The sequence below is a fragment of the Ranitomeya variabilis genome, chromosome 1, assembly GCF_051348905.1.
Source record: "Ranitomeya variabilis isolate aRanVar5 chromosome 1, aRanVar5.hap1, whole genome shotgun sequence".
Classification (NCBI taxonomy): domain Eukaryota; kingdom Metazoa; phylum Chordata; class Amphibia; order Anura; family Dendrobatidae; genus Ranitomeya; species Ranitomeya variabilis.
In genome coordinates this window covers 940,254,932-940,277,320 of record NC_135232.1, presented here as the reverse complement: position 1 = coordinate 940,277,320, position 22,389 = coordinate 940,254,932, and the positions used below count along the sequence as shown (strand labels likewise).

At 44.5% G+C, this 22,389-nt stretch overlaps 2 long non-coding RNA genes across 2 annotated transcripts in view; one reads left to right on the top strand and one right to left on the bottom strand.

The window, feature by feature from the left end:
- LOC143778846 (uncharacterized) overlaps positions 1 to 22,389 on the bottom strand; it is a 79,736-nt gene that overhangs the window by 49,764 nt on the left and 7,583 nt on the right. The window lies entirely within an intron of this gene.
- Positions 16,938 to 18,069, top strand: LOC143778745 (uncharacterized). Its single transcript, XR_013216492.1, has 4 exons — positions 16,938 to 17,016; positions 17,091 to 17,152; positions 17,227 to 17,305; positions 17,562 to 18,069. It is a non-coding gene; the product is annotated as an uncharacterized LOC143778745 (long non-coding RNA).

The window sequence follows — 22,389 nt, the reverse complement described above, 5'->3', positions numbered from 1 at the left end:
GGAGAGTGGGCAGCCATTTACTGTAATGGATAGGTTCATTGGGGGGGTCGCGTGAGATGGTGGAAAGATTATGAATTTTGTTTTGTCCATGTTAAGTTTCAGAAATCTAGCGGAGAAGAAGGATGAAATAGTGGACAGACATTGAGGGATTCTGGTTAGTAGGGAGGTGATATCTGGTCCAGAGATGTAGATCTGTGTGTCATCAGAATAGAGGTGATACTGAAAGCTATGAGATTCTATGAGCTGTCTTTCACGGGGATACAAGGAGGGCGAGAGCTAATAACCCGGGCCCCTGCAATTTCCCTCAGACTAGGGAAACCCTGTCTGACCCTCTACCTGAAGTTTACACTGAAGATGTGCATGTTCAGGCCTCCACCCTCACCCTGACTCCTGATTCAGCCCTAGACTAAACACCACCGCCCACCACCCAGTGAATGCAATAGACCAATACCCACAGTTATAACAAACAAGGATAAAAGAAAATATACACCACGCCGCAGTCAATCAGGAATACACTATAAAGGTGCAGGGTAAAATAAATACAAATATAGGAAGGAGTAAATAAGACAAAGGAAAATACACCACCAGCAACGATTCACCAACAACCAGCTCTCCACTCCGGACCGAGATAACTACGGATAAGACAGAAGCTATAATCGGCGACGCCCAAAGATCAGGAGAACCATTTAAAGGAAATGGGCATGGCCCAGCTTCCAATCCGAGGATCAGATAAATTAACCCAGGAGCAGCCAGACGAAAACTAGCCGACGCCAATGAGCAAACAGTGGTCAAACGTGGAATTACCGCTGTCTGTCAGACGACCTGGTCTGGACAGTGTCCGACATGACAGTACCCCGCCTTCTACGAGGGACCCCAGGGCCCTCACGGCTTATAGGACCCGGCTTGTCCGGATGGCGATGATGAAAACACCTGACCAGCCGATCCGCATGAATGTCCGAGGCTGGTACCCAGGACCTCTCCTCAGGCCCATAACCACGCCAGTGTTCCAAATATTGTAAAGTGCGGTGCACCACACGAGAGTCAACCACCCTGGAGACTTCAAATTCTAGGTTACCATCCACCAAGACTGGAGGAGGCATAGGCGCCGCGTCCACAGAACCCACCACCTTCTTAAGAAGAGACCTGTGGAACACGTTGTTTATTTTATACACCGTAGGGAGCTCCAGTCGGTACGTTACTGGGTTAATGACGGCGGTGACCCTAAATGGACCAATAAACCGTGGACCCAATTTAAGGGATGGTATCTTGAGTCTTATGTTTTTTGTGGATAACCACACCCAGTCATCCACACTCAGGTCTGGACCTGGCACACCCCTACTGTCAGCCACACGTTTGTACCTAGCACCCACACTCAACAGGCGCTGTTTCACTCTCCTCCAGACTGATGACAATTGTGTTCCTAACTGGTCTTCCTCCGGAAAGCCAGAAGAGCCTCTCTGACTCAACGTACAAAACTGAGGATGTAGACCGTAAAAAACGGAGACTCCCCAGACGACTCCTGGCGGTGATTATTGATGGCAAACTCAGCCAAAGGAAGAAAGGTAGACCACTCCTCCTGGTTATCAGAGACAAAGCAGCGCAAGTACTGCTCCAAATTTTGGTTCATACGCTCGGTCTGACCATATGACTGGGGATGAAACGCAGATGAATGAGACAACTTGATCCCCCCCGTGAGCAAAATGCTTTCCAAAATTTTGCTACAAACTGAGTACTCCTATCTGACACGATGTCAGACGGAACTCCATGAAGCCTGACCACCTCCTGCACAAACACCTGAGCAAGAGTCTTAGCGTTAGGTTAAGAAGGCAAAGACACAAAGTGCGACATTTTGGAAAACCGATCCACAATCACCAAAATGACCGTGTTCCCAGCTGAGGGAGGCAAATCAGTGATGAAATCCATGGAGATTTCCGTCCATGGCTTACTAGGTACCTCCAGAGGAAGTAGTGTGCCAACAGGACAGGAGCGGGGCGTCTTCGCCCTAGCGCACGTGGTGCAAGCTGACACATATGAGACCACGTCCTGTCGGATTTTGGGCCACCAAAACCGACGTGACACCAACTCCAAAGTACCTCTAACCCCTGGGTGGCCAGCCAGGACAGTATCATGATGCTCCGCCAACACCTTTAGGCGGAGATGAAGCGATACAAAAGATTTGTTGATGGGAAGCTCAGATGGTACCTCCTCCTGAGCCTCGGCAATCTCAGCCTCAACCTCGGTAGTGAGAGCCGAAACCACAACACCCTTTTGGAGGATGGGTGCTGGATCTTCCTGAGGTTCTCCCCCCGGAAAACACCTGGACAGAGCATCCGCCTTAGTGTTTTTAGACCCTGGTCTGTAAGTGACAACAAAGTTGAACTGCATGAAAAACAATGCCCAGCGAGCCTGCCTGGGAGACAGACGCTTGGCAGACTCCAAATACAGCAGATTCTTATGGTCGGTAATAACAGTGACCTGATGTACCGACCCCTCCAAAAAGTGTCGCCATTCCTCAAAGGCCAACTTAATAGCCAACAACTCCCTGTTGCCGATATCGTAGTTACGTTCAGCGGACAACAGTTTTTTGGAGAAATAGGCGCACGGACGCAAACCACTCAAGGATGAGCCTTAAGATAGTACCGCCCCCACACCAACCTCAGATGCATCGACTTCCACGACAAAGGGTTTAGATACGTCTGGCTGCACAAGAATGGGGGCTGAAACAAAACTGTTCTTGAGAAATTCAAATGCGCGAACAGCAGCCTCAGGCCAAACGGAGAAATTGGTACCCTTTTTAGTCATGTCAGTTAGCGGTTTAGCAATGATAGAAAAATCCTAGATAAATTTCCTATAGTAGTTAGAAAACCCAAGGAACCGCTGAAGTGCTTTCAGGTTATCAGGACGTTCCCAATGCAGCACCGCTTGCACCTTAGCGGCGTCCATTTTAAAACCAGAAGCAGACACAATATAACCCAAGAACGGCAACTCTTGAGCAAAAAATACACATTTCTCAAGTTTAGCATACAGCTTATTCTCTCTGAGAAGCTGTAACACCTGCCTGACATGATCTAAATGAGCATCACGGTCACAAGAATATATGAGGATGTCATCTAGGTACACGATAACGAATTTCCCCAAAACATGCGAGAACACATCATTGATGAAATGTTGGAACACTGCAGGTGCGTTAGTTAACCCAAAAGGCATCACCAAATTTTCAAAATGACCCTCAGGGGTATTAAAAGCCGTCTTCCACTCATCACCTTGATGGACTCTTATGAGGTTGTACGCCCCCCTGAGGTCAAGCTTGGTAAACCACTTAGCACCTGCCACCTGGTTGAACAAGTCAGGTATCAGTGGCATAGGGTATGGATCACGAACCGTAATCTGGTTCAACTCCCTGAAATCCAAACACGGGCGTAATCACGAAGAAGAACCCTGCTGCCACCGGCGAGGATGATGGCCTGATGTGCCCTTTGCTCAAACTTTCAGAAATGTAATCCTTGAGCGCTTGTCTCTCTGGACCGGAGATGTTGAACATCCTTGCTTTAGGCAACTTGGCCCCTGGTTTAAACCTGATAGAGCAGTCATAGGAGCGGTGTGGCGGCAACTGTGAACAACCCTTCTCAGAGAACACATCCGCATAATCCTGAAGTGACTCAGGAACGCTTGAAGTCACAGCGGACACACATGTGGCCAGGCAATTCTCCTGACAGAAATCACTCCACTGGATTATGTCCTGAGTTTTTCAGTCAATCACCGGGTTGTGTGTAGACAACCATGGAAAACCCAGAACTAATTGTGCCGGAAGACTCTTGAGCACCTTACATGTGACCTGCTCAAAATGAAGAACCCCAATGTGGAGTTTAACCTCAGCCACGAACTCAGTAATCTCCCCCTGTGGAAGAGGAGCAGAATTGATGGTGACCACACGGATAGGATGAGGCAGTTTTTCAATCTTAAAACCAGCAGTGCGCGCAAACTCCTCATCAATGAGATTTGTGGCGGAACCACTATCCACAAAAATAGTGATTGGTATCTCTCTGCCAGCGACAACAACTTTGGCAGGGAGCATGCACTGAGAAATCATCATGGAGGATATACATAAGCTCAGATTGGACTCCTTCACACCCTCTGAGCTCAGAAGTTTTCCGCCGTTGTGTTTTTCTTTAACAGCAGAGGACAGATATTAATAAAATGACCAGTTTTACCGCAGAAAAAACAGGCTCCCTGCTTCCTGAGTACAGGGGTATGATTCTTAACATGTGACACCCCTGCGATTTGCATAGATTCCATGGGCTCACCTGCAGCAACCTCACGTGAACCTAAACCTTCGCCCACAGGCGGCGTCTCATGATTCCCCTGACGCAAACGGCGATCAATGCGGACAACAAGACTCATAGCTAGTGTTGAGCATTCCGATACCGCAAGTATCGGGTATCGGCCGATATTTGCTGTATCGGAATTCCGATACCGAGATCCGATACTTTTGTGGTATCGGGTATCGGTATCGAAACAACATTAATGTAAAAATGTGAAAAAAAAGAGAGAATTAAAATAAAAAATATTGCTATACTCACCTCTCCGACGCAGCCTGCACCTTACCGAGGGAAGCGGCAGCGTTCTGTGTTTAAAATTCGCGCTTTTCTTTCCTTACGTGAAGTCCCGGCTTTGTGATTGGTTGCGTCGCAGTCACATGGGCGACGCAACCAATCACAGCAAGCCGTGACGTAATTTCAGGTCCTTAAGGATTTTAAAATTACGTCCCGGCTTTGTGATTGGTTGCGTCGCAGTCACATGGGCGACGCAACCAATCACAAGCCGGGACGTCACGGGAGGCTGGACAAGCGCGCATCTTAAAATGCGCGTGTGTCCAGCCTCCCGGCTTGTGATTAGTTGATCGCGACGCAACCAATCACAAGCCGGGACGTCACGGGAGGCTGGACAAGCGCGCATTTTAAAATGCGCGCGTGTCCAGCCTCCCGGCTTGTGATTGGTTGATCGCGACGCAACCAATCACAAGCCGGGAGGCTGGACACGCGCGCATTTTAAAATGCGCGCTTGTCCAGCCTCCCGTGACGTCCCGGCTTGTGATTGGTTGCGTCGCGATCAACTAATCACAAGCCGGGAGGCTGGACACACGCGCATTTTAAGATGCGCGCTTGTCCAGCCTCCCGTGACGTCCCGGCTTGTGATTGGTTGCGTCGCGATCAACCAATCACAAGCCGGGAGGCTGGACACGCGCGCATTTTAAAATGCGTGCGTGTCCAGCCTCCCGGCTTGTGATTGGTTGACCGCGAAGCAATCAATCACAAGCCGGGACGTCACGGGAGGTTGGACAGGCGCGCATTTTAAAATGCGCGCGTGTCCAGCCTCCCGGCTTGTGATTGGTTGACCGCGAAGCAACCAATCACAAGCCGGGACGTCACGGGAGGTTGGACAAGCGCGCATTTTAAAATGCGCGCGTGTCCAGCCTCCCGGCTTGTGATTGGTTGACCGCGAAGCAACCAATCACAAGCCGGGACGTCACGGGAGGTTGGACAAGCGCGCATTTTAAAATGCGCGCGTGTCCAGCCTCCCGGCTTGTGATTGGTTGACCGCGACGCAACCAATCACAAAGCCGGGACGTAATTTTAAAATCCTGAAGGACCTGAAATTACGTCACGGCTTGCTGTGATTGGTTGCGTCGCCCATGTGACTGCGACGCAACCAATCACAACGCCGGAACGTAATTTTAAAATCCTGAAGGACCTGAAATTACGTCACGGCTTGCTGTGATTGGTTGCGTCCCGGCCACATGGGCGGCACGCGACCAATCACAAGCCGGGACTTCACGTAAAGGAAAGAAAAGCGCAAATTTTAAACAAAGAACGCTGCCGCTTCCCTCGGTGAGGTCCAGGCTGCGTCGGAGAGGTGAGTATAGCAATATTTTTTTATTTTAATTCTTTCTTTTACACATTAATATGGATCCCAGGGCCTGAAGGAGAGTTTCCTCTCCTTCAGACCCTGAGAACCATCAGGAATACCGTCCGATACTTGAGTCCCATTGACTTGTATTGGTATCGGGTATCGGTATCGGATTGGATCCGATACTTTGCCGGTATCGGCCGATACTTTCCGATACCGATACTTTCAAGTTTTGGACGGTATCGCTCAACACTACTCATAGCGGAATCTAGTGAAGCAGGAGTCTCGTACATCAGGAGGGCTTTTTTAACCCTATTAGAAATTCCATGAATAAAGTGACTCCGCAATGCTGGCTCATTCCACTGAGTGTCAACTGCCCAGCGGCGAAATTCAGAACAGTAATCCTCTGCAACATGCTCCCCCTGGCAAATAGTGCGTAACTTAGATTCTGCTAGAGCCATTCTGTCTGGATCGTCGTGAATGTGTCCTAGACCAGAAAAGAAACTCTCCACTGAGTTAAATACAACAGAATCAGATGGCAACGAAAATGCCCATGCTTGGGGATCCCCGCTCAATAATGACAACACCAGGCCCACACGTTGAGCCTCATTACCAGAGGAGATCGGTCGCATACGGAAATACAGTTTGCAAGCTTCACGAAAAGAAACAAATTTACTGCGTTCCCCAGCAAATTTTTCAGGCAAAGGAAACTTGGGCTCATTAACTCCTCCTGTCGCTCCAGCCTGTATATTAGATACTGCTAGTCCCTGTTGCTGCACTGCTCCCTTCAACTCAGTGACCTGTAAGGACAGATAGGGACAGCGCCTCCAACTGGCGGGTTATAGAAGTCATGGGATCCATGACAAAACACAGAGAAGAGAAAAAAAAAAGGAACCCCCTTTTTTTTTTTTTTTTGTTTGGCCGATTATAATGTCACGGGGATACATGGAGGGCGAGAGCTAATAACCCGGGCCCCTGCAATTTCTCTCAGACTAGGGAAACCCTGTTTGACCCTCTACCTGAAGTTTACACTGAAGGTGTGCATGTTCAGGCCTCCACCCTCACCCTGACTCCTGATTCAGCCCTAGACTGAACACCACCGCCCACCACCCAGTGAATGCAATAGACCAATACCCACAGTCATAACAAACAAGGATAAAGGAAAATATACACCACGCCACAGTCAATCAGGAATACACTATAAAGGTGCAGGGTAAAATAAATACAAATATAGGAAGGAGTAAATAAGACAAAGGAAAATACACCACCAGCAACGATTCACCAACAACCAGCTCTCCACTCCGGACCGAGATAACTACGGATAAGACAGAAGCTATAATCGGCGATGCCCAAAGATCAGGAGAACCATTTAAAGGAAATGGGCATGGCCCAGCTTCCAATCCGAAGATCAGGTAAATTAACCCCGGAGCAGCCAGACGAAAACTAGCCGACGCCAATGAGCAAACAGTGGTCAAACGCGGAATTACCGCTGTCTGTCAGACGACCTGGTCTGGACAGTGTCCGACATGACACTGTCCCAGGCCAAAGGTGTAAATGGAGAAGAGCAGGGGCCCTAGGACTGAACCTTGTGGGACTCCGACAGATAAGGGGCGAGGTGAGGAGGTGGTGTGTGAGTGGGAGATGCTGAATGTCCGGTCTGTTAGGTATGATGAAATCCAGGATACGGCCAAGTCTGTGATGCCAAGGGATGAGATGGTCTGTAATAATAGGGAATGGTCCACTGTGTCAAAGGCAGCCGACAGGTCGAGGAGGAGGACAGAGTAGTGTCGCTTGCTCTTGGCGGTTAAGAGATCATTGGTGACCTTAGTTAGGGCAGTTTCAGTGGAATGGTGTGACCAGAAGCCAGATTGTAAGCAGTAAAAGAGGGAGCAAGAAAATAGATGGGAGGACAGTTCAAGGTAGACATGTTGTTCCAGTAGTTTGGATGCATAGGGGAGAAGTGATATAGGGCGATAGCTAGATACAGAGGATGGGTCAAGAGAGGGCTTTTGAGGATAGGTGTGATGGAGGCATGTTTAAAGCTTGAGGGGAAAACACCAGTTGTTAGTGATAGATCGAAGAGATGGGTTAGGGTTGGGATGAAGACTGTGGTGAGGTTTGAGATGAAGTGGATGGGAGCGGGTCAAGTGCACAGGTGGTGAGATGCGATCTTGAGAGTAGAGTGGAGAGTTGATCTTCTGTAATGGTGGAGAAGTTGGTTTTGGAGGTGGAGGGCTGGGAAGTCGGGAGGAAGGGCTCTGGGGGTTGTTGACCAAAACTGTCTCTGATGTTATCAATCTTCTGCTTGAAAAATGAGGCAAAGTCTTCAGCTGAGATAGGTGGGGAGGGAGGAGGTGCTGGGGGACGGAGGAGAGAATTGAAGGTGTTGAATAACTGTTTAGGGTTGTGAGACAGGGAGGATATGAGTGATGAGAAGTAGGTTTGTTTAGCTGTGGTGAGTGTGGTCTTGAAAGTAGTGGGGGACTGTTTGAATGCAATGAAGTGTTCGTTGGAGTGGGATCTTTTCCATCTGCGCTCAGCAGCCCTGGAAGCTCTCCTCAGTTCTTTGGTCAGGCTGGTGTGCCAGGGCTGTCTGTTGATTTTGCGAGCTTTGGTATGTGTAAGTGGGGCAGCAGATTCCAAAGCTACAGCTATTGTGGTGTTATATAGAGCGGCAGCGTCATCCGCATTGTGTAAGGAACTTATATCTGTGAGAGGGAGAAGGGATTCAGAAAATGAATGTAGGTCAAGATGTTTAGGATTTCTGCGAGGGTGTGAAAGTTTGTGGGGTGGGGATTGTAGACATGGAGTGGAGAGGGAAGAGAATGTGAGAAGGTTGTGGTCAGAGAGAGGAGGAGGTGAGTTAGAGAGGTTAGATAGGGAGCAGAGGCGGGTGAAGATGAGGTCCAGTGTGTGACCATCTTTGTGGGCGGCTGTAGAAGACCATTGAGTGAGGCCGAAGGAGGAAGTGAGAGATAGAAGTTTAGTGGCAGCTGAGAGGGAAGTGTCAATTGGGATATTGAAGTCACCCATGATGATAGTGGGGATGTCTGCGGAAAGGAAATGAAGTAGCCAGGTGGTGAAGTGGTCAAAGAAGGTGGTGGCTGGCCCTGGGGGGCGGTAAATGACAGCCAGTTGGAGGTTGGAGGGGGAGTAGATGCGCATAGAGTGCACCTCAATGGAAGGGAGGGTAACAGAGGGTGGCAGTAGGATTGGGGTGAAGGAGCAGTTATCTGACAGGAGAAAAACAACTCCTCCGCCATGTTTGCTGCTGGGGCGGGGTGTGTGAGAAAGGTGGAAGCCACTGTAAGAGAGTGCAGCAGGGGAGGCTGTGTCAGAAGGGGTGAGCCAGGTTTCGGTGATGGCGAGGAAGGAAAGTGTGGTAGTAACAAAAAGATCATTTTTTATTAAGTTACCTAATAATTTTGCACAGTAGTAGTTACCTGCACAAACAGATATCCTCCTAAGATAGCCAAATCTAAAAAAAAAACACTCCAACCTCCACAAATATTAAACTTTGATATTTATGAGTCTTTTGGGTTGATTGAAAACATAGTTGTTGATCAATAATAAAAATATTCCTCTAAAATACAACTTTCCTAATAATTCTGCACACAGTGTATATATATATATATATATATATATATATATACTAGATGGTGGCCCGATTCTAACGCATCGGGTATTCTAGAGTATGCATTTCCACGTAGTATATTGCCCATTTACGTAGTATATTGCCCAGCGACGTAGTATATTGCCCAGCTACATAGTATACAGCACAGCGACGTAGGATATTGCGCAGCTACGTAGTATATTGCACAGAGCCACATAGTATATTGCACAGCTTTGTAGTATATTGCCCAGCCTTGTAGTATATTGCCCAGCCACGTATTATATTGCCCAGCCACGTAGTATATTGCCCAGCCTTGTAGTATACAGCAGAGCCACGTAGGATATTGCCCAGTGACGTAGTATATTACCGAGGCACGTATAGGGCCAAAAAATAAAAAATAAACATACTCACCTAACGATCCGAGGGCCCCTTGTAGTGTATCATACTCACCATTGTTGTCGCTGCTCCTCTGCGTCCTGCCTCTTCTCATCCTGGGATCCTGTGCAGATGGTAGTGGTCGGCTTCAGGAAAATGGCCGCTGGATGCTGCGCGTGCGCAGATCGAGATCGCGGCGGCCATTTTCCTGAAGCCGAGTTCCATTGCAAGTGCCAGGGCTGGTGGGAGCAGGACCTATGAAGACGTCGCGGTCACATGACCGTGACGTCACGGCAGGTCCTTGCCGCACACCAGCCCTGGGACGGGACCGCACCGCAAGCTGACGCTTGTAATGGAGCGGTCCGGGGAGCGTGGCGAGGAGCGAGAAAGGCGGCGGAGGGTGAGTATAGCAGGTTTTTTTTATTTATTTATTATTTTTAACATTACATTTTGTACTATTGATGCCGCATAGGCAGCGTCAATAGTACAAAGTTGGGGACACACAGGGTTAATAGCAGCGGTAACGGAGTGCGTTACCCGCGGCATAACGCGGTCCGTTACCGCTGGCATTAACCCTGTGTGAGCGGTGTATGCGGGCGCCGGCAGTGAGTGCGGGGAGTAAGCGGACATTTTTTTCTGGACTGTGCGCGTCGCTGATTGGTCGCGGCAGCCATGACAGGCAGCTGCCGAGACCAATCAGCGAACGAATAACGGTGACAGACAGAAGGACAGACGGAAGTACCCTTAGACAATTATATAGTAGATATATATATATATATATATATATATATATATATACAGCCCAGCAGAAGCCCCTCATATATATACAGCCCAGCAGAAGCCCCTCATATATATATACAGCCCAGCAGAAGCCCCTCATATATATATATATATATATACAGCCCAGCAGAAGCCCCTCATATATATATATACTGCCCAGCAGAAGCCCCTCATATATATACAGCCCAGCAGAAGCCCCTCATATATATACAGCCCAGCAGAAGCCCCTCATATATATATATACAGCCCAGCAGAAGCCCCTCATACATATACAGCCCAGCAGTAGCCCCTCATATGTATATATATATATATATATATATATATATATATACAGCCCAGCAGAAGCCCCTCATATATATATACAGCCCAGCAGAAGCCCCTCATACATATACAGCCCAGCAGTAGCCCCTCATATATATATATATATATATATATATATATATATATATATACAGCCCAGCAGAAGCCTCTCATACATATAGAGCCCAGCAGAAGCCTCTGACATATAGAGCCCAGCAGAAGTCCCTCATATATATACAGCCCAAAAATCAAGGAAAGTGCCCGGATTGTAAATAATGAATGATTTTACTTGAATTATTGTGTGTAAATGATTTTTGTAAATAAACTTGCGTTTGTTTCATTTTGTGATTTTGCATTACATATTGCATCACTTTGAAAAATGGGCCTCCCTCCAAAATGGGCCCCGGGCCACCCATCTCTTAAATCCGGCCCTGCTACCTTTCTTTTTTCCTTCTTCCCTCACTCCCTCCTTCCTTCATTTCTTCCTTCCTTCTCCCTATTCTTTTTTTTTCACGTGGTCTGTTCATTTTATTAGTTTTGCCACCTGTTCAGTGAACTTAGCTTTCCAAACACAGAGAAATTGTCTGTCTATATTGACCTACAAGAGATATGTTATTCCTGTGAAAAGTATGCTGCTTGTCTTGAATATGGCCTGTCACAATTTTACCTCTGCTATGTCTAAATGAATGTAGAAATGTATATAATGAACACCATGCCTATTTGAGTTTATCTTCCCTTGAGGTTTTATTTGAGGCAGAAAATCTGCATGAGCTTTTCGAAGATCTATTTCATAAATCAACATCAGTGTTTGAGTTTCTGCCTGGTGAATCTGAAAACAAATCTAAAGTGACAAAAGTATGAAGAACAGCATAAATGTGAAAATAAATCGGCTAGGTAGCAGGCAGCCGTGTTCTGGGATTAGCCTAAAGAGAAAACTGAAAAAATAGATCAAACATTGCACAGCCTAGGAAAAAAATTGCACTTTAATTTATTGAACATCATCTTAACAAATGGCTCTGTATTATGGAAGGCTGTGATGGTTTACAATAGGCTATATATAATACATGAGCAATGGTTACTGATATTTTTTATCCTTAGAATTATGTTTTTATGCTTTCAAGAAATGAAAACAAAGATAGTTCTGAATTTCTAATGGTTGAAACACATAAATTATTTTCAAATGGAGTGTGCAGTTGCAGAAGTAAAAAATAGTATTATTCCAAATAAACAAGTTCCATATATATTTCACATCATTTGAAATATGAGAAGTTCATGAAAATCCTAAAGAGACAGTACTGTATACTGGTAGCATGGATTATCTTATAACATAGTCTACATTTCCGTAACATAAACATGTCATGCATGTCTATACTATAGACACCATGACATGCAATTTTCAAATTGTGAAGACAATCTACCATGATAATAGTATGTACAAACATTAAAGACTGTATAAAAAAAAAGAAGAAAAAGTGTCAAAATAATTAAAAAGCTATACTCGCCTATTTAATTCTGTACTGGCTCAGTGCTGACACTCCAATGTTCCCACCTGTCCTGCATAAATGACATCATACTTATTATTCACATGACCACTGCAGCCAGTCACAGGTCATAGAAGTGACATCCAGCAACTACAATAGAAAGACTGTAAGGCTAAGTGCACACGTTGCAGAATTGCCGCTGAAATTTCCGCGCAATTCTGCAACTCCTGCCGCTGGTATATCACATGCGTATTCCCGCTGAACACTAGCGTTTTGCAAGCATAATTAGCTTGCAGAATGCTAGCGTTTTCCAAGCAATCTGCAGCATCGCTTGGAAAACTGATTGACAGGTTGGTCACACTTGTCAAACATAGTGTTTGACAAGTGTGGCCAACTTTTTACTATTGATGCTGCCTATGTGTGGACCTTGAGGAAGACACAGGTTGTGTGTCGGAACGCGTGGGTCCCGAACCTTGCCCGGACTGTACCTTGAACCTAGGACCATTAGGACGGTAGCTGACTGTATGACGGTATAGGGTGAAGTATGAATGGTGCCTAATTCAAACAGTGCACTATCGGATCTGGCCAATTTATTCAGGCCAAGGGGAACATATATGTATATTTAATTATATCTTTGGATCATCATGCATATTGGGACACCTGATGTTGGTATATTCTGTCCCCTATGAGATTATGCATATCACACTGTGAGCTTTTCTGCCATAGGTTAAATGTGGATTTCCCCTTGATTTTTTGACCATCCTAGTCTGCACCTAATGGTCTGAATATATGTGTATGGATTAATAAGGAGTATAGTATTGGTCTCTCCACCATACAATGATACTTTTATAGTCGGGCAACAAGATATACTACATTTATCTACCTATATATTTGAATACTTTGGTATTTGAACACGTTATTGTTTGGATCTAACATATATTTTCCAATGTGGAACAAGTTTTAAATGTTTTTAACAGTGTGTATTGTCTGGTCCCTTTTTTTTTTTTGGGTGTGTTAAATAAAATTTCTATACTTTTTGAAACTATTGGTGTTTTGTGTGGTGATCCTACAATCATATGCGTGTATCTGCTTTTCTTATATGGTTGGAGTTATTCTGAACAATTGCCATTAACGGTGGGATACCCTACTTGAGCACCAATAAACACTTCTCCACAGAGTGCCGTGTTGCATCTATTTAATTTGGACTCTCTTTCACACGGGCACCTGTCCATAATGTCAACTGGGACTTTCTTCTATAACGCTGAGGAAGCAGCTGAGATTGCCTCTAAGGTGACAGCATCAGGCGAATTTCTTCACACTTCCACACAAGAACTCAAAAACAGGGACCTGGAAAGGGAGACAAAAAGGGCGATCAACCTTGAACTGCATACCATCACCATAGCTGAATATCTATGTGTTCAATGAATCCCAAGGGGTTTACGGGTTCCCCTACAACCCACCTTCTTCAAGGATGACAAAGACTATTGTACAAAATTTGAACATATTCTGAACAAATACTCATTCAACCTGATGACCCTGACCCTGGCCTATCTGCAAAAAAATCTGGACATGGAAAACACACAGATATCTGCCATAGAAAACCAACTTTCAAGTACTCTATCACAAGAGGATTTCCAAGAAATCAAATCCAAAAATCAGGAGACTTTACGAGTTCAACGTCAGGAACTGGAAAAAAAGAAGAGATCCAAATTCCTAAGGGACACGGAGGATTACTTACAGAATCCTGTCTACCAATGGCGGGACAAACAACGTTCTTTCAGGCGACGAACCTCCCAAAGTTCCTCTGGCTCAGCAGACAGCCGAACCGGCTCCACCAACACCTCCACTACTATCCCTTTTTTAGGGAACAACCGAGGACGGGCAAAAGGAAAACGAGGCCCCAAGTAACCAGATCACAGGTAGGCAACCTCCTCTAGTAATCAATATCTCCTCTAAGAACTTGGATTCTCATCAACTTTCACTATTGCAAAAAGGCCTCTCGTTCTGTCCAGCTTATAAATTTAATTTCTTTGAGCTCAGTCTAGAATTACAGAGGTTTTATCACAATCACCAAACAAATTTAACCCCTAATGAAAAATTAGCACTTGATCAATTGTCAAATGACAAGTCCCTTATCATCAAACCGGCAGACAAGGGCGGGGCCATTGTCATCATGGACAAAACTGAATATATATCCGAAATACAGAGAAAGTTAAGTGACACAAGGGTTTACGAGGCTATTTCACAAAATCCCACTAACGATATAGCCAGTAAAATCTCATCGGTAGTGGACCACCACTTACACGAAGGCACCATAGACAAGAAATTGCGGAACTATCTAATCAAAATGAATCCAATCACAGCAGTTTTTTATATTTTACCAAAAGTACATAAATGTCTACACAAACCACCGGGTCACCCTATAGTATCCTCTACTGATTCGGTCCTTTCACCTCTGGCTAAAACATTGGAGAAAATACTAACACCACTAACCAAACAGACCAAATCATTCTTATTGGATACTAATGATTTTTTGAACATGATCAAAGCCCTAGGTCCTCTTCCTACATCTACCATACTCGCTACTTGGGATGTAAGTAGTCTATACACTTCTATTACTCACACCAAAGGGATGGAGGCCACTGACCGTTTATTAACGGAAGCCAACATTGATCCTAAAGTCAGAAGTTTTTGCTCTGACATGTTGGGCCTTGTTCTCAGTGAGAACACTTTATGTTCCAAGACACCTTTTACATCCAGCGACAAGGGCCCGCGATGGGCTCAAATGTAGCGCCACCTTATGCGGTGGCCTACATGGCGGCTTTCGAGGAAAACCATGTTTACGTACATCCATTATACAAACAGCATTCAAAAACATGGCGACGGTTCATTGATGATATTTTCTGTGTGTGGGATGGGCCAGTCGAAGCAATTCTTCTCTTTGATACTCACATCAATAATATATGGCCCGAGTTTAAATTCACCCTACAGTACAGCACAGAAAAGATCAGTTTCCTTGACACCATGGTATACAAAAAGGGTGATGGTACACTCTCCACTGATCTCTATACCAAAACCACCGATAGGAACAGCCTCCTACAATTCACCAGTTTTCACCCCCCAGTGATAAAAAAATCTATCCCAATTATCACAGTTCCAGAGAGTTGAAAGGATAGTCACGGATAGCGATACTAGGAGTCAGAGACTACAAGAAATGGAAGAGAAATTCTCTAACAGAGGTTACCCTAAGACAGCGGCAAAATACTCTACTCCGAAACCCAAAATGCCCGGGCCACGCATACCCTTCGTAAATACTTACCATCCCTACTCTAGACGGGTTCAGGCTTCAATCCGTAGACATTGGAGCATTTTAAGTAAGAGCTACCCCAATGTGCCCGAATTTCAAAAACCCTTTCTCTCCTGCTACCGTCGCCCCTCAAACATCAAGGACAAGTTGGTAAGGGCGGACATTGGATCGGGTACCAGAGTACCCAGGCAAGTTTTTTTACGCACACAGAAATGGGGGACGTTCCCATGCCTCAACTGTCTACAGTGCAATAATATCCAAAAAGGGGACAGAGTTTTCTATCCCCATACTGGAAGAAGTATCCCCATACAAGGCTTCTTTACCTGTGAATCCTCTTATGTGATCTACATGATAAAATGTCCCTGTGGTCTAGCCTACATAGGTGAGACAACTCAGGCGGTACGCGATAGAATATCGCAACATAAATCTAACATACGCTGCAATAAGAATCATCTCCCTCTTCCACACCATTTCCGAACAATGGGACATAATATTGCTCAACTCAGATTTCAAGTCCTGGAGCAAATTGGACAAAACCGAAGGCGACAAAACAGGATTAAGTTGTTGAAAAATCGTGAATCCTATTGGATATTCACCCTGCAAACTTTGGAACCGAAGGGACTCAATAGGGATTATGATATGTCTAGTTTCCTATGAATGTGCCATTTTTTGAATTTAATCAGGATTTATACTATTGAAATGTTGACATGTATATCAGTATGTTAATGGATTATCATTAATTTATATCTATCTTTGTTTCCTCCTTTAGAATCGTTAATCCTCCTTTTTTGTCACTCACTGGGCACCCTGTTCTCTGCATGGTATAGTATACGGTACATATAGCGTTATATAACCTCACACAGTGCATTGTCCCTTTTTTAATGTTTGATACACACATACATGGTTATATCCCTTTCACTCCACGATTAGCCCTCCATAGCAATTAATCTTCCCCTTTCCACGGATATAGTGCACATCACACATGTGAACTTATGATACGCAGTGTTAATGGATCATATGGCCTCGGATATTCACAGCTCTGTATATGTAACACCCTTTGAGGGCAGGCTGCCAGGACTTTCTATGTCTGTTCATGTAGCTGGACCAACAGTGCAAGCTCCGCCCGCACACGTGTCTGCTATGACAAGCAGCATCACGTGACTCCCAGGTACTTAAACCAGGAAGTGCTAATCCCTGCACAGCGCGCTTTCCCAGGCGACAGAGCACGCCACCAGCACTGGAGCTTCAACACGGTAAGCAGGCGCCCGGTGTCCGCTATCACCCTTCCAGCCCTGCGGACTATTTATCCACATTGTCTCTCCTATAGAGCAAGGACCACGTAACTCCTTAAAGGCATAGCATGCCATCTAACCCGGGTCCATATATTAGGTAAGAGTAACTGCAGGAGTGAACATTAACCCCTTCACCACCTCACCATTGCTTACCTGCTTCTATTGTTACAGCACATTCTATTGGGGACAGCCCTCTAAAAATAACAAGGGGACCCCCAAGCTGGCCATCCGCAGTGCCATTACACTCCAGGTAAACATTAAGATTTCCCAACTCTCCTTTCCATACCACATCTTTAGAACAATATCAGGTTAATCTGAACACACAGGATATACGCTGTTCAGTGTTTTACCACCTTCTACCTTTTCACCTGGGATCATTGCGTCCACCACCAGAATGCCGTTCACATGTATTATTTTGTTTATCATGAGAATTGTATAACACGTTCTTTCTATCATGGGGATTTTATAGCACATTCTGAATACCACTGTCATATTTGTCTCCCTAGGCACGCTATACTTTGCACTTTAGCACTCTGTGCTACATGAAAGGAGTCCGTATGTATGATACAACTAGATCTGCAAGTAAATTGCACTATTTATACTGAGGAACCTATATATCATTTATAGTATGCCTCTATGAGAGGCCACTTTTTCTGCACCCTGCTTATGGAATTGTTATATACCTATATTAATACCATCTGCTCTGTAGATGCCTATTAATCGTTCTTTAGATACGCCTCATGCTGCGACGTTCAGTTATTCTTATTTTTTCTAACTGAGACATTTGTATATTATACATTATTTAATACAGTTACCACTATGCGGTACAAGACAGACTATAGGATTATATCCTTTTGATGTCTTTGGATCTTGATTTTTTTATGTATATCTTACTCATATATTGTTTTCTATTTTCCTTGCTTTATATAAAAAAAACCTTGTCGCTCTAGATAATTTTGAACTGTTCTGAGGAAGGTCTATGTTTCACCGAAAACGTTTAACTGGTTCTATGTCTGGACACAAAATAAATTGAATCTTTCGTTTTCACAAACATTTGAGTGCCAAGTTATTCTGAACAATTGCCATTAACGGTGGGATACCCTACTCGAGCACCAATAACCCCTTCTCCACAGAGTGCCGTGTTGCATCTATTTAATTTATACTGATGAAAACAACCACCCTCACACATCCAAGCCCAAGGAGGGGTTGGCTGCCTAGTAGAAAAAATTGCACAATGATATGGCTTGCATAGGATGTCAGTCACACAGGTAACTGTGATGCACAGTGTCTGGTTTGCAGCCTATTAATGATGCCTTTGTATTAACAGTCAGGCTGCCTAGCACTATAAAATGCAACACACAGGGACCGACGCCCCAATAGACCAAGCAAACAAAAAGAGGCCCAGCCACATTCTACAAAAAATTATATGATAAAAAGAGCAAAAAAATTAATGCATATGATAAATACATTAAATGAGGTATTGGTTAATATTTTGGCCAAAATAAATAAGCTCGCAACCCACGTCACGGGTACTCATACTTGCGGGTTCTACCACAAATATAAAAAAGAGCTATGTACTGTTTCCCTTCCCGTACCCCTCGTGTTCTACTCATCTTGGTAAAAAAAAAAGAGTACTGGTTCTTCACCCTGCTAGACCCACCCTACAAGAAGATCCTTGCATCTCACCTTCCTGAGGAGGAGAGGTATTCTAAAATCTAAAAGGGTGCTATACAAAAAAAGGCCATTGTGGAAAAAATGTTGAAAAAATTCTCATCAGACAATGCTAGTGGCAGGATGCAAGCTTCCTTGACCAACCAAGGAAGAGAGGCAAGGGAGACACACACCAAGTACAGCAGAGGCAGGGGTACACTGTCAAAGGCCTGGGCCAATTTCGTTACACCCTCCAAGCATCCTGGCCCTGATGACCTGGTATTTTTGACAAAGAGGGAAAAGTTTTTATAGATGATCAAGCAATACCTGGCCAACAAAACCAGCATACTCCCTAATTCATCTAAACTTGGACATCTGGCATGAGCTGTCCCTCTATACAATAGATGTGTTGTGGTGCCCTGCTGCTAGCATCTTTCCTGAGTGAGTTTTTAGTACCGCTAGGGGGTTATAGCAGACAGGCACTATTGCCATTCAACAAAAAAGGGTGACCCAGGCTCACTCTGATGAAATTGATTAAAGCCTGGATAAGCCCCAACTTTTCCTTATCACCAGATGACAGCAGCACATAAACAGAGCCTTCATGTGTATAGGAATACCATAACTACACTTTCTTAATATTTAAATGAGTTACTAGAGTTGGTGCCTTAAAGGATTCATGGATGATCCTGCTTTTAATTTTTGTCAAGCTTTACATTGTATCAAGAGTTTTTATGAGTGTAGGAGTACCACAACTACACTTTGGTTGCAATATTTAAATGAGGCACTACAGTTGGTGCCTTCAGTAGTGTATGGATGACACTAATTGTAATTTTTGGCAGGCTTTACCACTTCATGACAATATGGACAGAATGTGTATGAGGCCCTCCTTTATGTCTAGTACAGGGTGTAGCTCTTCTCTCTAATTTTTGGTAGTGCTTGCTTCCTTCATAAATTGCAACGATTTTTTTCATAAAAATTTCAATTTTGGTTTAATTAAATTGTTATATTTTTAAAATCTTTTTAAAATGTTGCCTTATATACAAGCATTAAACAGGAATTAATGCTTCTTAAAAAATTTCTTCTGAACTTCAATTTCTCTTTGATTTTGAATAATTTATTGTCAGCCCTTAAAGTGCAGTAGAAGTGCGACACCATTGTTCTCAGCAGCAATCTGGGAGTCAGAGATGCTTCCAATAGTCTTTCCCATGCGCTTCTCCTTCCATTCAGCACTTTTCCAACCATTTCAACATTTTCACTGCCCCCTCAGCCTTCTTTGTAGGGACTGCTGGAAAAATGCTCAGATTTCCCATTGACTTCTATTATACTCGTTACTTGAAACAGACATCCGAGTGGTTCGAGAAATGAGCATCTGAGCATTTTAGTGTTCACTCAACACTAAAGCTTATTTGAATGGCATGTGACTAGAGATGAGCAATTATTTCAATTTTTGGTTCAGGTAATGAATGCCGAATTTGAAATATTCGCTGATCATAGCTGAACGCCATTCATGTCAATGGGAGGCAAAAATAAACGCATGCAAAACACCTTTCAAAGGCCCCCAAATGCTGCCAAAATATATCAAATGAGGGAAAGATACCAGGAAAGTGGCCTCAATTCACCCACAGCACAAATTGTAGTATAGCACTGCAGCAATCAGCCACGAATGAGATATTGGGGTCTGGGACAGCATTTACAGCTATCAATTGAATGACACAGTAAGACGAGGTGGGTGAGGGATCAGTAGAGGTGTACTTTGCTGGGAGCCCTGATACCACATGCAACACCTCTACCGACTTTCATGCTGAGCCACACTCAGGTGGCACAAATATCAGTTTTGTAGTCTGCCATTGACAGAAAGATTTAAGGATAGTAATATGGGTAGTTGAGTCCATGGAAGTTATAAGGTGCACTCAGTCAATTAAGAGGTGAGGTGCAGGTGTCATGGACTGTAAAAGTCCCAATGCAAGTAGTATTTAGAAGACACCGCACACTCTAATTGATGCTTATGCAAAATAGTGCAAATTTATTAGCTACACATTAGTGACACATAATACACATTTCAAGGATAAGCGACCACTTTGTAATAACAATTCAATTGACGTTTCGGCTCTCCCGAGCCTTAACCCCTTTCTGACATTGGACGTACTATCCCGTTGAGGTGTGGTGGGCCCGTATGACCACCAACGGGATAGAACGTCCAGCGCGATCAGCGGCGCTCACGGTGGGAGCGCGGCCGATCGCGGCCGGGTGTCAGCTGACTATCGCAGCTGACATCCGGCACTATGTGCCAGGAGTGGTCACGTATCGCCCCCGGCACATTAACGCCTGGCACACCGCGATCAAACATGATCGTGGTGTGCCGACGGTACAGGGAAGCATCACGCAGGGAGGGGGCTCCCTGCGTGCTTCCCTGAGACCCCCGGAGCAACGCGATGTGATCGCGTTGCTGCGAGGGTCTCTTACCTCCTCCTCGCTGCAGGTGCCCGGATCCAAGATAGCCGCGGCACCCGGGTCCTGCAGGGAGAGAGGTGGCTTACCAAGTGCCTGCTCAGAGCACTGTGCAAACTGTCAGATCAGCGATCTGTGATGTCCCCCCTGGGACAAAGTAAAAAAGTAAAACAAAAAATTTCCATATGTGTAAAAAAAAAAAAAAAATTCCTAAATAAAGAAAAAAATATATATATTATTCCCATAAATACATTTCTTTATCTAAATAATAATACAAAAACAATAAAAGTACACATATTTAGTATCGCCGCGTCCGTAACGACCCCAACTATAAAATGATATCACTAGTTAACCCCTTCAGTGAACACCGTAGGAAAAAAAAAACGAGGGAAAAAACAACGCTTTATTATCATACCGCCGAACAAAAAGTGGAATAACACGCGATCAAAAAGACGGATATAAATATCCATGGTACTGCTGAAAACGTCATCTTGTCCCGCAAAAAACGAGCCACTATACAGTGTCATCAAAGAAAACTTAAAAAAGTTATAGTCCTCAGAATAAAGCGATGCCAAAATAATTATTTATTCTATAAAATAGTTTTTATCGTATAAAAGCGCCAAAGCATAAAAAAAATATAAATGAGGTATCGCTGTAATCATACTGACCCGAAGAATAAAACTGCTTTATCAATTTTACCAAACGTGGAACGGTATAAACGCCTCCCCCAAAAGAAATTCATGAATAGCTGTTTTTTTGTCATTCTGCCTCACAAAAATCGGAATAAAAAGCGATCAAAAACTGTCACATGTCCTAAAATTATACCAATAAAAATGTCAACTCGTCCTGCAAAAAACAAGACCTCACATGACTCTGTGGACCAAAATATGGAAAAATTATAGGTCTCAAAATGTGGAGACGCAAAAACTTTTTTTCTATAAAAAGCGTCTTTTAGTGTGTGACGGCTGCCAATCATAAAAATCCACTATAAAAAATGCTATAAAAGTAAATCAAACCCCCCTTCATCACCCCCTTAGTTAGGGAAAAATAAAAGTAAAAAAATGTATTTATTTCCATTTTCCCATTAGGGTTAGTGTTAGGGCTAGGGCTAGGGTTAGGGTTAGGGCTAGGGTTAGGGTTAGGGTTAGGGCTAGGGTTAGGGCTAGGGTTAGGGTTGGGGCTAGGGTTGGAGCTAAAGTTAGGGTTAGGGTTGGGGCTAAAGTTAGGGTTAGGGTT